The 15,742-nt window shown below is 40.5% G+C and overlaps 1 protein-coding gene across 1 annotated transcript in view; it reads left to right on the forward strand.

Moving 5' to 3' along the window:
* Positions 1-15,742, forward strand: part of LOC106752130 (UDP-glucuronosyltransferase 2B20-like) — a 62,721-nt gene that overhangs the window by 17,479 nt on the left and 29,500 nt on the right. The window lies entirely within an intron of this gene.

A 15,742-nucleotide genomic window follows, 5' to 3' on the forward strand; every position in this document is an offset into this window, starting at 1 on the left:
CTTGGATAGTCGTTTGAAGATCACGTGATGGTCACTTTTAATTTCTTAAATGGAAACCCCCATTTTTTAATGCATATTCTTATAGCTTACCTCGAGAGCTTTCCAAAACGCTATAATGAAACGTTTTTTTAATCAGTACTTTTCGAGTTATGAGGATTGAAAGTTACGGTACCGCCGGCATTAGCATTACCCAGTCGTGATGTATGACATGTCTGATACTGTCACGTAAGGTGTAACAAAATTCTCATTTACCAGCCATGTCGTATTCAAACGCGGAAGCTTGTGATATGATGCTTATTTTAGGTGAATGTGATGGTCAATTTAGAGCAGCTGCAAGATTGTGGCGAGAACGATACCCAGATCGCGCTCCTCATTCGTACAAAGTTTTTTCTCGCTTAGCTAACCGAATTACCAATAAAGGTATTCTTCAACCGGATCACAATAAAGGTAGACAAATTCGACGCCAAGTTAGAGATGAAAGGATGCCGGAGATTCTTGCATCCGCTCAATTGCATCCCCTCAAATGCGAACGCCCTACGACAAGAGATGATATGATTCGTAGAATACGTCTCGCTATTCGTTCTCTACATGTTGATGAAATTCTTCATGCAACAAATAATTTCGAGAAAAGAGTACTTGCTTGCATTGAAGCAAACGTTGGGCATTTCGAACACCAGGCTTAATAACATCAGCCACACACACACACACACACACACACACACACACATTCACACACACAAACACACAAACATACAAAGAGGTGTAAATCCGACCGTGCAACCTCCACCTTGGGTAATGCTAATGCCGGCGGTACCGTAACTTTCAATCCTCATAACTCGAAAAGTACTGATTAAAAAAACGTTTCATTATAGCGTTTTGGAAAGCTCTCGAGGTAAGCTACAAGAATATGCATTGAAAAATGGGGGTTTCCGTTTAAGAAATTAAAGGTGACCTTCACGTGATCTTCAAACGACTATCCAAGGTCAAACCAATGACACCATCTTATGTGCCCCTCGAAGTCACAAAACTTTTGTCTGAAATATTTTTCTTTAAAATGTCGCGTTTACGAAAAAATCGGGTGAGTCGGGTGGTCTGGGACACCCTGTATATGTACAGAGTGTTTAAAACTAATCTTGGTTTCCGCGATGTGCAAGTAGAAGGGATGAAACTGAGCAGAAAATCCTGTTCTATTTTGCAAAATTTGCAATAATTAGTGAGAAATTAATTATTTTGCCTGACAAGGGAATCTTGCGAAATTTTAAATTTTAATCTTAATGAAACTTTGTATATTTAGACATAAGTAGATGAATTTAAGAAATATTAGTTGCGGTTAAAAACGTTTTTAAGAGGTGAAATCATCCTTTTATTGCGTGAGTCGAGACGCCGCGAGTAGTGTGGGGTGTCCGTTGCAGCGCGGTAGAACGGAAGGCGGTGGCGAGAATAAATTATTTCTTTTTTCCAAAAAATGAACTTGTCTTTATTTTTTGCCTGCCCGATATAGGATTCCGTGTATGACCGACAGCGTGTCGGTATGCGAGAACTGATAATCTAGAATCCCTTTCTGATTTCGGTCTCGAGTCCTTTTATTTTTATCCAGTATCCCAATCAGAGAGAGTAGTTTTGATGCGTCAGGTTAGCTTGGGTGCGGACGCGGACCATCTTAATTTCGGTATTGTACTCGGAAAAGTGCAGAGTTGCATCTTTGCTAGGTTATGTCTCGTAATTGTGACTACTTGCAAACGTTATTAATTCGATCTGCGATCATAACCTTTATTTGTTTACGGTAATTGACAAGTCTCATGGTTGTGCACACAACATCCTTCCTCCGTTGGAGAAAGAAAACGGAGGAATCACATTTTCGCTTACAATAATTTTCCTGTTGACATTATTTTTGTTATTATCGTTTATCTTATAACTATTTGTGTGTATTATATTTATCCATTGGCTTTGATTTGGCGGGTTTTTCAAAATTAACAGCGAAGTATTTCTACATGTTATACTAATTCGCTATTTCGTTCAATGAAGGATTATTGGATTATTTTCGGAAGTATTGTGTAATCTTCTCAGTATTAGAATTATAACGATGATTATAATTATAATAGTTATTCCATTCGGCGCGGTTGAATAAATTAAATACTTATGTTTCTTGAATAAATTTTAACTTTCTAGATCTTGATGTATTTTGGTCAACCAATTTCCTAGGTTTGTTAATTTAGTGGTGTTCTGTATAACCTTTTTTAGTTTTAAGGTTTGTTTCGTTTTATTTCTGTCCTGACTTTTGGTCTCTTGTAAAAACGTTGGATTATTCTTCGGTACATTTATTTGTATTTCATTGGTTTCAAACGTTTCCTGAATTTGTATCATAATATCTCTTATTGTCAGCCTATGTTGCTGTTGAAGTTGAATTATTCTTGATTTTAAGATTTTCTCTCGATATTCCGTGTTGTTTTTACAATGTATGAGCATTAGTGTGCTGAATACAACCAGACGTTTTCTTATCATAGAAATAATTACAGTTTGGTTTATTTTTATTTAATTAATGTTATACGTTTGAGGTGTTTTCTGTGAGGAATACATTTGGATTTCGCATGGTAAGCCATTAGTATATACAGCATACCGGAGTGTTATGAGAGCAAGTGTATCGGTTCCCTAACTGACATACGTTCAATTCGTTATCATTCAGTAAAATATGCATTACTCTCTGTATTGACGGCGACTTTTGTGTTTGCGACGTCGATCAGTTCGAGTATGTGTAAGTATACGTGTACAGGAAGTGGTATCGCTTGTACTATTTCATAAGCCGGGTAAATTATCAATGGTATTTTTAAAATAATAAATATATTTCCATTTTTATGGTACGCGCTAATTGATATATACGAGGGTAGATCAAATATAAACGAGCCTTTTTAAATTGCGCGTCCGTCGGCGGCGTGAGGAGTCTGCAACGTTTTGGACAGTGGAGAGGGGTTATATGGAAGGCAATAATAACGTTGGCGCGCCAGGTGCTTCTTATTCTCAGCAGCAAACCCTTCAGGGGGCCGTAGCGTATGCGCCCGCTCTGCGGGCTCGCCTACGGCATGGGATTGACGACCCCGAGGTACCCAGTCAGATGCCGCTCGTGTTTCTACGCAATGCAGCGGCTTTTGAGGTTCTGAGTCCCTTCGGGGACATTGAACGATGACAGAATGCTCTAAATATGAGAGGGCTACGGCCCTCCATATCATTAGTACTTTGTCTATGTCGTTGGCATGAGGAGACTACGGTCTCTGATGATTAGTGAACACCTACTCTTGAATGAATTTCTGTTTCAAAGCCTGGAAGCATGCGGGAGTGCTGTTATTAGGTTTCCGACTCTCCTTGCGTAAAGGAATGACAACAGAACCTTGAACGAATATGAGAGGAGCATAGCCTCTCAATGATTAAAATGCCCGTCGAACATTACCGTGTCACCGACATGGTGGGCATGAGGAGGCCGAGCCACTCCCGGCCTCCGATGATTAAACGTCCAAAGGATGTTCACCCGCCAACGACAGTCACGTATTATGAGAACGCTTTGGCAGCCCACAATTACACGTGACATCATACAGAGACGAGAGAAAAGCTCTGTCATTTCGAAGCAATCCGAAAGGCATCCTGCGCTGCACCAATGGCGCATTTGCACTTACCCCGTTGGAAAACCGGAACGGTTAGTGGGCAATACCCTTAACTCGATTATCCGGCTAGGACGAGCAGTTAACCTACGAGGGTGGGGTGAAAAGTTTCCGGCCTGATAAAGAAAAACAACTTTTTTGGTTTTTTTTTTTCGTTTTATTTTTTAACAAAATCTCCATCAAGATTTATACATTTTTTATAACGGTGCTCTAAATGCAGTGATACCATTTTTATAGTCCGATATGTCAAGTCCCTCAAAATACTCATTTACAGCATCGATGACTTCCTTCGTTGGTCTCAAATTTTTTACCTCCGAGCCATTTTTTAAGGTTGGGAAACAAATGATAGTCGCTGGGGAGTAAATCTGGTGAATATGCTGGTTGGGGGAACAATTCGAACTTCAATTCCTTGATTTTAGCCATCGCATCGACCGATGAATGGGCAGGTGCATTGTCATGGTGAAACAAGATTTTTTTCTTTGCCAAGTGAGGTCGTTTATTTTTCATTTCGTTCTTCAAACGCTGCAATAACTCTACGTAGTATTGACCAGTGATGGTTTTACCCTTCTTCAGATAATCAATAAAAATAATTCCTTTCGCATCCCAAAAAACAATCGCCTTATTCGCCGATAAAATTGTTTTTGCTTTCTTTGGGGTTGGTTCACCTGGTCCAATCCATTGTTTCGACTGTTGTTTAGTTTCAGGAGTGTAGTGGTGAATCCAAGTTTCATCCACAGTTATAAATCGACGCAAAAATTCGCTGGGGTTTCGCTTGTGCAGCGCCAAATTTTTGATTGAAACAGTTTTCCGGATGAATTTTTGATCGAACGTTAGCAAACGCGGTACCTACCTAGCACAGAGCTTCCTTATGCTCAAATGTTCATGTAAAATATTGCGCACACGTTCAGTTGACATCCTAATAGCCTCAGCTATCTCACTTACTTTTAATCTGCGGTCCTCCATCACTATTTTATGAATTTTTTCAATTATTTCGGGAGTTGTGACCTCAACGGGGCGTCCTAAACGTGGGTCGTCAGAAGTACTCGTGCGACCTTTCTTAAATTCAGAAACCCACTGTTTAACCGTTGAATATGATGGAGAAGAGTTTTTCAGTGTGGAATCCAGCTCTTCTTTAATTTGTAATGATGTTAGGCCTTTTAAATAGTATTTGATGACCGCACGCTTCTCTGATTTTTCCATTTTCACGTAAGCAATCGAGGCGTCTTATTCAATCGGCTCTCAAATGTACACAAACAGAGCAATCTACCTGAAAATTTATATACAATCTATTAAAATATTGTATTATAGAATACAAGTCAAAAATTAGACCTGATGGCGCTATCTCTATTTCAGGCCAGAAACTTTTCACCCCACCCTCGTATTGTGGGAGTAACCCACGCGGGAGTGAAGTCCGGCTAGTGCGCAAGCACATAGGCTCGGATGAATCAAACGTCTAACGGAAAAAGATTGGTAAACCTCGGGGTCGGAGCGCAAGCCAATCTTCCCCTACCGGAAGATGCTCTGGCGTTTGTGGTAGGAGGTAAGTCAGTTCGCTTGGACGGGACTGGGCTCACCTCGGCCCCAGTGGTAGATAAGGTTACGGTGGAGATTGGCCACTCAGACCGTACCACTGGCGTCGTCGAGGCTGGCAGCTGGTGCTCATTGTGTGTCTTGGGGCCGGTGGGCGTCACCAACGGTTTCGATGGGCAAGGATCTACGAGCCGTAACGGTGACCTAGATCGTAGGTGGATGCTGGTAACGTTTAGCCAAATGGCTGTGGTCGCATGCCGCGGCACGTTACGCGTGTCGTCGGCTTATACTAGTCTCAGCAGCAATCACGATGAGCGAGAAAGAGGCACACCCCGCAGTTGTATAACGTGTTATTATTAAGTTTCTCATCAACGAAAATGTAAATGCTGCTGAAATTCGGCGCCGTTTACTCCCATAGTTCGGGGAAAGAACCCTTTTATGGGCTCGGGTGAAGCAGTGGTGTAACGAATTTAAGAAAGGACGGGAGCGTGTTGAGAACATTGCCCACTTGCGCCGTCCCCGCACCAACTTTATAGCGCGGAACACCAAGGCTGTTCGACAACTCATCGAAGGCGATTGGCACTTAACTGTTCTTAAAATCTCTCAGGAACATCAGATCAGCTGTGGAAGTGCGCAATCAATCATTCGCAATAATTTGGGATTTCGAAAAGTGTCGGCTCGTTGGCTCCAAAGTTGCTGAATGCAGAGCAGAAAATCGTGCGGTTTGAAATTTCTCTGAAGCTTCTAACGAGGTACGAGAAGGAAAGTGACGCTTTTTTGGAAAAAAATCGTCACCTGCAATGAGACTTAGGTCCATTATTACATCCCTGAATCGAAGAGGGCCAGTATGGAGCGACGGAAGACTGGCGAGAGTGCACCGGTGAAAGCGAAGACGCGGTTGTCAGGGAAGGTTTTGACCACAGTGTTCTGGGACTGTAAAGGCGTTCTGCTGGTTGATTTTCTTCAAGAACGTCGAATCATTAATGCTGCCTATTATTGTGATCTTCTTAGCTAGGTTCGTGTTGCCTATCGGTCAAACAGGCACGGCATTCTGATCAGAAGTGTTTTGATTCTCCATGACAACGCCAGACCCCACACCGCAACAGTAACTCAACAAAAATTGGCCGATATGCACTGGGCTGTCCTAGAACATCCACCCTACAGCCCAGACCTGTCACCATGCGACTTCCATATGTTTGGGCCACTCAAGGAAGCCCTTGGTGGACAGCGCTTCACAACGAACGAGGAGGTGCAGCAGGTCGTGTGCAATTGGTTTGACACACGTCCGCGAACTTTTCATGATACAGGGATTAAAAAATCACCAGACCGTTGGAGGAAGTATATAGATAAGATGGGGGACTATGTAGAGAAATAAGAAAAATGTAAATTAGAATTGATTTTGAAAAATATATGGTTTTTTTGCAAAAGGTTCGTTTATATTTAGTCCATCCTCGTATATATATAATTTAATGTATTATTCAGTACATTTCTTATATTTTGTTCAACCAAAGATAAAACAATTTTTATTTTTGTTTTATATGTATTGCGACGCCTGACGACGCGTTCGCGTGGCACCGGGTACTACCGTTCTTCTTTTCCCTTTTACGCGATGCATTGCGCGCCAAGTCGGGGCGATCGACAACATATCACAGCGGGGCAAAGCACTCCCCGTGGGCTACGCTCCACACCATCGCGTCCACGAGCGCGATAACGTCTGCGAAAAAGGTCCGCATGTTCAGCTCGCGGCTCGACAACTTCGAGGGTCGGGCGGACGGGGACGGGGCGCAAAAATGGTGAATTCCCCTATTAAGGAAATTCGCGCAACAAATCACCGCAAAACAAGGTCAACTCTCCACGAGCTACGCAAAAGACAAACCGAATCGAAAAACGAAAGTTGGGCGCCAGACGCTGTAAGCGTCACTGAAAATCCAAGTACTCGCGGGAATTTTCCCCTGTATTGTTTCGCAATGAGTACGACAAGCTCAACATTCCGAACGGAGAGGGGCGGAGTCAAAACGAAACGAAACGAAAATAACATTTATTTGATATGGAAATTTCGTTAACAATAAAACAAAAGAAAACCAAAGAAAAATCATATGTGACTTGATATGATAGCTTCTAGCTAGAATCGTCCGAGCGATCGGGTTTACACGAATAACTTAACTGAATTCACAACTGAATTCACAACCGCTAATGTCGAGAACGCAAACTCTACACGGGCGCGATAACATAATATCTTATACTCGCGCGACCCTGACAAGTTCGAACGATTTGCGTACCGTCGAACGCAAGTATCGAAACGCTAACTTTTGAACTCAAATCTTTGCCGACTCGAAATTTACTACAACAATAACGCATACGACATCGAACGATAAGACGTTAGAACGCTAATACCAACATATTCGAGTATGAAAACGCAACACTATATGAGAACGCGAAATACACAAAATATGTGATTAAACGCGATAGTCACAAGTTCTGAGCCGGCAAGTAAACAATTTGAGCCGAACGAAAGAATATTTCGTCGTCTGCAACTCCCTGAATCATGAATACGAATCCAAAATCCCTAACGCCGTTTATCCCAGTGCGCTAAATACGTGCGAGAGGAAAGCCAAAATTTTCCGCGAAAGGTATGCCGATTACTTGCGACCAGAGCGCTAGGTAAATGCGAAAAACGACGCTACTTGCTTGCGACTAAAGCGCGAGGTGGACGCCAAAAGACGTGATTCGTAGGCAATGTTGCCAAATCCTACCGTTGGAGACCCGCTATCTACTGCTCCGTCATGGGATTCTTGCATTGAGCATCGTACGATGCGATACCAACGCAAAAGAGTCGTAACGCGAACGCAAAAGAAATGCTAAATAGGCGCAACAGAAATACAACACGACCGCGAAAGAAACACTAAAGAGACGCGAGATAAACGCTAAATAAATGTTATATCCACACTACACGATGATTGAATGTTATCGGATACATGAGAATCTACAGCTCTGCAATGGGATTCTTACATCTAGCGTAACGCGGTGCGAAAATGACAATACAAGGAGAACGCAAGTGGCTAATTTGTCTCGCCGTTCGATCTCTCAGGGGCTGGCGTGTACGCAGGTTCGCAATCTTTCCTAAGCCTACGATAGCGCAGCCACGAAATTCCGTTGTCCGTCGGATTCGGACCGCTTGACACATCAAACGCCACAGATTGACAGATCGAGACGATCGACATCGAACAACGCGATTCGGCTCTGACGTAAATTCGTGACTTCAATTTGGAAAAGGGCAACCTCACCGAGTAGCTCTGTCCTTCCCTTACGTCGCCTCTCGCAACACTCTGTACGGCAGTAGTACGGCCCTGTACAGCGGGGTGTACCTCTTTCTCGCTCATCGTGATTGCTGCTGAGAATAAGAAGTACTTGGCGCGCCAACGTTGTTATTGCCTTCCACATGACCCCCCTCTACTGTCCAAAACGTTGCAGACTCCTCACGCCGCCAACGGGCGCGCAATTTAAAAAGGCTCGTTTATATTTGATCCACCCTCGTATATATCAATTAGCGCGTACCATAAAAATGGAAATATATTTATTATTTTAAAAATACCATTGATAATTTACCCGGCTTATGAAATAGTACAAGCGATACCACTTCCTGTACACGTATACTTACACATACTCGAACTGATTGACGTCGCAAACACAAAAGTCGCCGTCAATATAGAAAGTAATGCGTATTTTACTGAATGATAACGAATTGAACGTATGTATTCAGTATCGGAAGCAGCAGTTCGGGACACTGGGAATCGTCCGCCGTGGTGGTCGTGGCGACGGTCAAGATGCAAAAAGCACCCGAAGGATCATCGTTTGATCCTGCATCGACCGCGATCTCCCCCTCTTACGTAACACATGTGGGAGCGCGGACCAATTAGCGTGCGACAAGACTTCGCACGTCGCGACGCTCGCGAAATGCAATCAGGCGAGTAACGCACATTATTTTACGTTACACCATTGTCCATCTTTCTCGGGGCATTTTCTCTCAAGGACGTTTTGCCTCCTGGGTCCTCGGCGATGTCCCTTGGAGTATCTTTTCTTGTCCTTGGAGGTTTTCTTGTCTTTCCTTCGCAGTCACCGGCTTGCACGCGCGTGGCGCTCCCCGGCACGCGCACTCCACGGGCAGCAGATGACACGCTTGGCGATGTTCCCGCGTAATCAATTAGCGAGCGCGCTGCTTCGCATTCACGAGCGTGCGCCGGATTCGCTGCTTCCTTCCGGGCGCCGTGGCCTGGCCGAATCCTGTCCCGCTTTCCTTCAGCGCGGTCCACATATGGCTTTCGCCCACCGTAGGCCCGATGAGGCGCTAAATACAAAAATAAAGTTTTAAAATTAATTCGGAACATGTTAAGTCGGCCCTCTCTTGAGAGATCGGTAGACGACGCTTTTTGGTGTTCCTATCCGCGGCTAAAGTTCTGCGATTTATGATGCGCGGAGAAGCAGTAGCAATGTCACAGTATTTATATGTATTATTTATTCATCTCATACAGATATTATTATAAATAAATATATATGTATTATAATTATTTAAACTATTATATTTATGATTAAAATACCATTCATACACATACACATACACATACATACACAGATTCATTTCTAACATAATATTTATAATGCAATATATACGTCGATATATAATAACTTTAAATAATGAAATTATGATTCTAAAACTTCCGTTAATATTAGGTGATAAATTTGGTTCTTGCCACTCACAATAGATGGCTCTATTGCCAAAGTGTTAAGTTTTCACAGTTGAAGCTGTCTTTTGAAGGTTAGACATTTGTCAATAAAATTTTGCGCGCAAAGGTTAATTTTTGTAAAAGCAGAGATATTTTTTAAATGATTTAAAATGTATAGTGATAAATGATTTTTTCGACATGTACTTTTTTACTACATTAATTTGAACAAAATTGCAGCTAAAGTATTCGATTGATTTCTGAAATGGTGAACAAGCTCCATCAGAAAGAAAATATAAAGAGTGGTTTCAAAGATTCAAAAGTGATGACTTAAGTGTAGAAGAGAAAGAACCTTCCAGCCGAAAATATTTGAGGTTGTGGAATTACTAGCATTATTAAATGAAAATTCAACTCAAATATTCGAAGAATTGTCAAAAGTGTTAAACCTATGTGTTACACCTATGATTGTTTTTAAACATTTACGCGCCATGGGAAACATCCAAAAGAAAGAAAATGGCTGTTATATGTGTTATCCGAAAATGCTGTCTTGAATCGTTTGTCTATCGCGATTTGTTTGTTTACTAGGCTGAAAAAAGAATTTTTTTGTGACGTATTGTAATTGCAGATGAAAAGTAGATTTTTTTGATAATCCCAAGCGGAAAATATCATGGATGGACCTCGACCAATCCACATCAACGTCAGAACGGAATTTTCACGGTCATAAAGCATTGCTCTGTATTTGGATTGCTATACATTGATGCGAAAAAGGCCATCAGGAAATTCTCCCGCATTCAATCTATTATCCAGACTTGGCTCCATCGAATTACTTTTTATGATCGACGCAACACACACGCCAATATATAAGGTCTCATAAAAAGTAATCCATTATTTTTGTATCAAATTGGAGGCTTTATTTAACATAGTTACAATGATCCGATTTAGGTCAAATATGCATCGTTTTGTTCGATAACTTGTTGCCATTTCGAAGGTAATTTCATTATGCCTCTCTCATAGAAACCCTCGTCCCTATTAGCAAAAAACTGGGAAAGTCGATTTTCACAAGCTTCTCTTGAGGCGAATTTTTCACCAGCAAAAAAATTTGCCATAGACAGGAACAAGTGGTAATCACTTGGTGCCAGGTCCGGACTATAAGGTGGATGCAAAAGAACCTCCCAACCAAGCTCCCGGAGCTTCTGGCGAGTCACTATCGATGAGTGTGGCCTGGTGTTATCCTGATGGAACACAATTCCTCTACTATTGGCCAAAGCTGGCCGCTTCTGGGCGATTGCTTCCTTCAGACGGTCCAATTGTTGACAGTACAGGTCCGAATTATCACTATACATTTTAAATCATTTAAAAAATATCTCTGCTAAGAGTTTGGCCGTAGGGAGCAGCTCATAGTAGATAATTCCCTGCTAATCCCACCAAATACACAGCAAAATCTTCCTGACCGTCAACCCTAGCTTGGCCACCGTTTGCACCGGCTCATCGCGATTCGACCACGATCGTTTTCGCTTGACGTTGTCGTAATTGACCCACTTTTCATCACCAGTAACCATCCGCTTCAGAAATGGATCGATTTTGTTGCGATTCAGCAGCGATTTGCAGATGGAAATTCGATCCATGAGGTTTTTTTGCGTTAACTCGTGTGGCACCCACACATCGAGCTTCTTTTTGAATCCAGCCTCATTTAAATGGTTCCAAACGGTTTTTTGTACAATGTTTAGCTACTTGGCAATCGAAACGGTGTTTACATGACGGTCGGACTCGACGATTTCCATTATTTTATCAACATTTTCGACAATTGGCCTCCCGGAGCGTGGCGCATCTTTGACATTAAAATTACCGGAACTGAATCGACGAAACCAAAATTGCGCGTGATTGGCTCTTACAGTATCAGGACCATAAACACTATTCACATTTTTAGCCGCCTGTCTTGCGTTTTCTCCTTTATCGAAGAAAAACTGTAAAATATGGCGTATTTTCTCTTTGCTGGTGTCCATCTTTGACGCGCGCTCAAACAATACTGAGTCAAGTAATCACAAAATTGTCTGAAAGGTTTTTTTAGTACGAAATCTTATCTTTCTAACGCCATCTGGCGTAATCCGATCGGACTTATACAACGCGAGATACAGATTAGTAAAGCCCTCTATTGGAAAAATAATGGATTACTTTTTACTAGACCTAATACATTTCTCCAATACGAAGAAGTCCGAAAATGGGTGGATGAATGGCTTACTTCAGAAGACAACTCGTTTTATCGTCGTGGAAATCCAACTTTTGCTAGAAAGATGGGAGAAAGTAATAAAAAATGATGGAAAATATTTTAATTAATGTATTAATGCATTTTCTTATTGAAATAAATGCGTTTTTCAGGCAAAAACGGCGAAAACTGAATTTAATATTTAATAAACTGGTCGTTTAATTAGTCCTTAGAACAATATGAAAATACAATTTTTTTGGGAGAAAAATAATTTAAATTTTTTAGCATAATCTTCCTCAAGTTTAATGCTTGAAACTTGGTCATCAATGCTCAAATTTTTTTATTCTTTCCATAAAATATAATTAATTTTCTTCCTTAAATAAGCCGTTTACAGCATGAATTATTTTAGTATTCGAGCGAAATCTCTTTATACTTTACCATGTTTTCAAATCTGAAAATAAAATATTTCACAGGGACCTTAATCTGGAAAATATGATAGATGATCGTCTAATTTAAAACGTAATTCATGCAATCTTGCTATTGGAATTGCAGACGTTTGAGTTGATGTTTCGTCCTAATGAAAGATCACTTTTTTGCTATCTGAGGACGTTTTTCCTTGATCGCATAAAGTTGGTCCAATAATGACTTTTTTTTGATACCTAGGAATTGATTCAGTCAAAAAAGACCGTTTTACAATATTATATAATATAACCTTCGTAAAGAGAATTTAAACATTATATTCATATGACAATTCAATAATTGTTATTACGAATTTAAAGATCCGCTGTTTCACTCGAAAGATAATACTACACTCATTTCTCGTTTTCTTGTTGACTCATTAGGTCAGTTTAGTGCTTTTCAAAGTTTGCTTCCGGTATTGAAGAGACATGATGCTAACTGATTAACATGGTTGGCAAGTCTTTGCTTGTGCCTCTTTGCAGCCATAGTTCTTTCAGCTATAGTACTTATACGTAGATCGCGGTGAATATCTCTGTCGCGACAATACCATGGTGCATTGATAATGTCTCTAAGCACTTTGTTTTGGAAAGTTTGGATAATTTTAAGATTCGTTTTTAAATTGCATCCCCGTAATTGAACGCTATAAATCTAAATAGGCTTGAGAATTTGCTTGTATAAAGGAGTTCATTATGAACTGATAGATTAGAGTTTCTACCAATTATCCATTTTATTTTGGAGCGGACTTTATTAAGTTGTTTCCTTTTAATTTTTATATGTTTCTTCCAACGAAGCCTGGCATCGAGTGTCATATCGAGGTACTTCGTAGTATTAGAGAACGGAATTACTTGCTAGTTTATGGTAATTGATATAGAAGGTTCCTTTTTTAGGGTAAAATTAATATATTGAGACTTATTTCCATTTAATTTTATGCGCCATTTTACAGTCTAATCTTCTATCTGGTTTATAGCACGTTGGAGTTTGGAAGACTTATTTTCATTTAATTTTATGCGCCATTTTACAGTCCTATCTACTATCTGGTTTATAGCACGTTGGAGTTTGGAAGTCGTTATAGTTGTATTTGCGCCAGTAATCAATATCGCTGTGTCGTCGGCAAAAGTAGCCACTTGCACTTCAGAATTTTTAGGAATATCAGTGGTATACAATAGATAGGTCCTAAAACACTACCCTGAGGGACATCTGCTGAAATTTTTCGGAAGCTGGAGTAAGCATCTTCTTTGCGCACTCTGAAGCTTCGACCTATATGATTTGGAGAGCATTCTTCTCAGTTTTAGCTCTAGACCCTCATGTCAGACTTCTTGTCGAATGTCTGTTTGGTGGTTCAGCGCTAGTGTTTTCTACTACAGCTTCATGAGATTTGGTCAATTTATTACGGCGGATATCTACTGTAACCATTATTATGCCTACTGTAATCATTAACCAATTAGACGAAATGATGAGGAAGCTTGGGATTTAGTAACTGAGATTGGAGAATAAGGAGAGGCCAATTCTTATGCAGGACAATGCTGGACTACATGTCGCACGAACAACGTTGCTCAAACTACAGGAGAACTTGTGAATTCTCTGTCACTCACCATATTCCCCAGACCTTGCACTAACTGACTATCATTTTTTCCAGGCATTGGACCATTTTTTGCAAGGAAAAATATTTAATTCCCAACAAGCTGTAGAAAACACCTTTCGCGATTTTATCACCACTCGCTCCACAGGCTTTTTCGCTGCCGGCATTAACAAGTTACCGTTAAGATGGCAAAACTGTATCGATAGTTTAGGCGCATACTTTGATTAATTATACTGCTTCTTGCTTGAGATATAATAAACCAAACTTTCAGTCCGAAATTGGACATTTTATACTTAATGACCTAATATTTTCCATTGTTTAGGGAAATATTTTAAACACATAGATGCAATGAACAAATGGATCCTTTTCAATATTCTTTTATATGGCAGTTCTTTTAACATACGAACCAAGATAAGGTCGAAGCCAGGGGCTTTCTTGGATTTAAATAGTTTATCTTTTTATGTATCTCCTTAGGAGAGATAATTTTTATAGAAATATCTTCTCCACACTCCTCGTTCTCATCGTCAGGTCGAAGTAAATTTGTAGGGGATGTTACATAAGGACAAAATACGTTTTTTAAATGATCGGCATAGAGACCAGCCTTTTCTTGGTTGCTTCTGGCCCATAAGCCATCAGGTTTTCTGATTGGAGGAACATCGATAATTGATTTCCTATGCTTTTTGCCGCTTCTCAGAGTGAGTAGTTGGTATCCTTCGTAGCAAAAAGTCCTTAGAAATATCTGGCAATACTTTGATTTTTAATTTCATAAAGACGTCATTTTAGTTTTTGATTTATATTATTAGAGATCGATTTGTATCCAGGATCTTGTGACTTCAGCTATTTTTTGCGCGTTTTCATTTTTTTAAATCATTTCTTTTGCTTCAATTGAATAATTTATTGAGAACACAGTTTTTTTATATTGAGAGTACAAATTATTCCGGTCCGTTTTCAAAAGATGGCTCTGGCTGTTATGAATGTTTCATAGTGTGACAGCTAATTTCGGTTGTTTCAGAGAGGTTAGACATCTGTCAATAATATTCAGTTTATATCGTTTTGAGTTTCATACAAAACCCCTGTTTTTTACTGTGTTGAATATGTCAAATTTTGTGTTAACTAAGCAGCACTTGCGGGAGGTTTTAGTTTTCCGTTTTAATTGGAAAAAAGTGCAGCTGAAGCGCATCGAATGCTTGTAGAAGTTTATGGTGACAATGCTCCAACTGATAAATCATGTAGGGAATGGTTTCGACGTTTCAAGAAGGGTGATTTCAGCGTTGAAGACAAGCCTCGTTTTGGATAGCCAAAAAAATGCGAAGACAAAAAATTGGAGGCATTACTCGATGAAGATACGAGTCAAACGCAAGAGGAGCTTGCAGAATCATTGGGAGTTATGCAACAAGCAGTTTCCGTACGATTGAAATCCATGGGAATGATTCACAAGCAAGGCAATTGAATGCCTTATGATAGCCGAGCATGATAACGCTCGGCCTCATATCGCCAAAGTCGTAAAAATTATTTGGAAACGCTCAAGTGGGATATTTTACTGCACCTGCCGTATTCGCCGGACATTGCTCCTTCTGATTACTGGTTGTTCCGACGGATGCAG

This window comes from Dinoponera quadriceps, unplaced genomic scaffold (genome assembly GCF_001313825.1).
Source record: "Dinoponera quadriceps isolate SergipeBrazil2010 unplaced genomic scaffold, ASM131382v1 scaffold53, whole genome shotgun sequence".
NCBI lineage: Eukaryota > Metazoa > Arthropoda > Insecta > Hymenoptera > Formicidae > Dinoponera > Dinoponera quadriceps.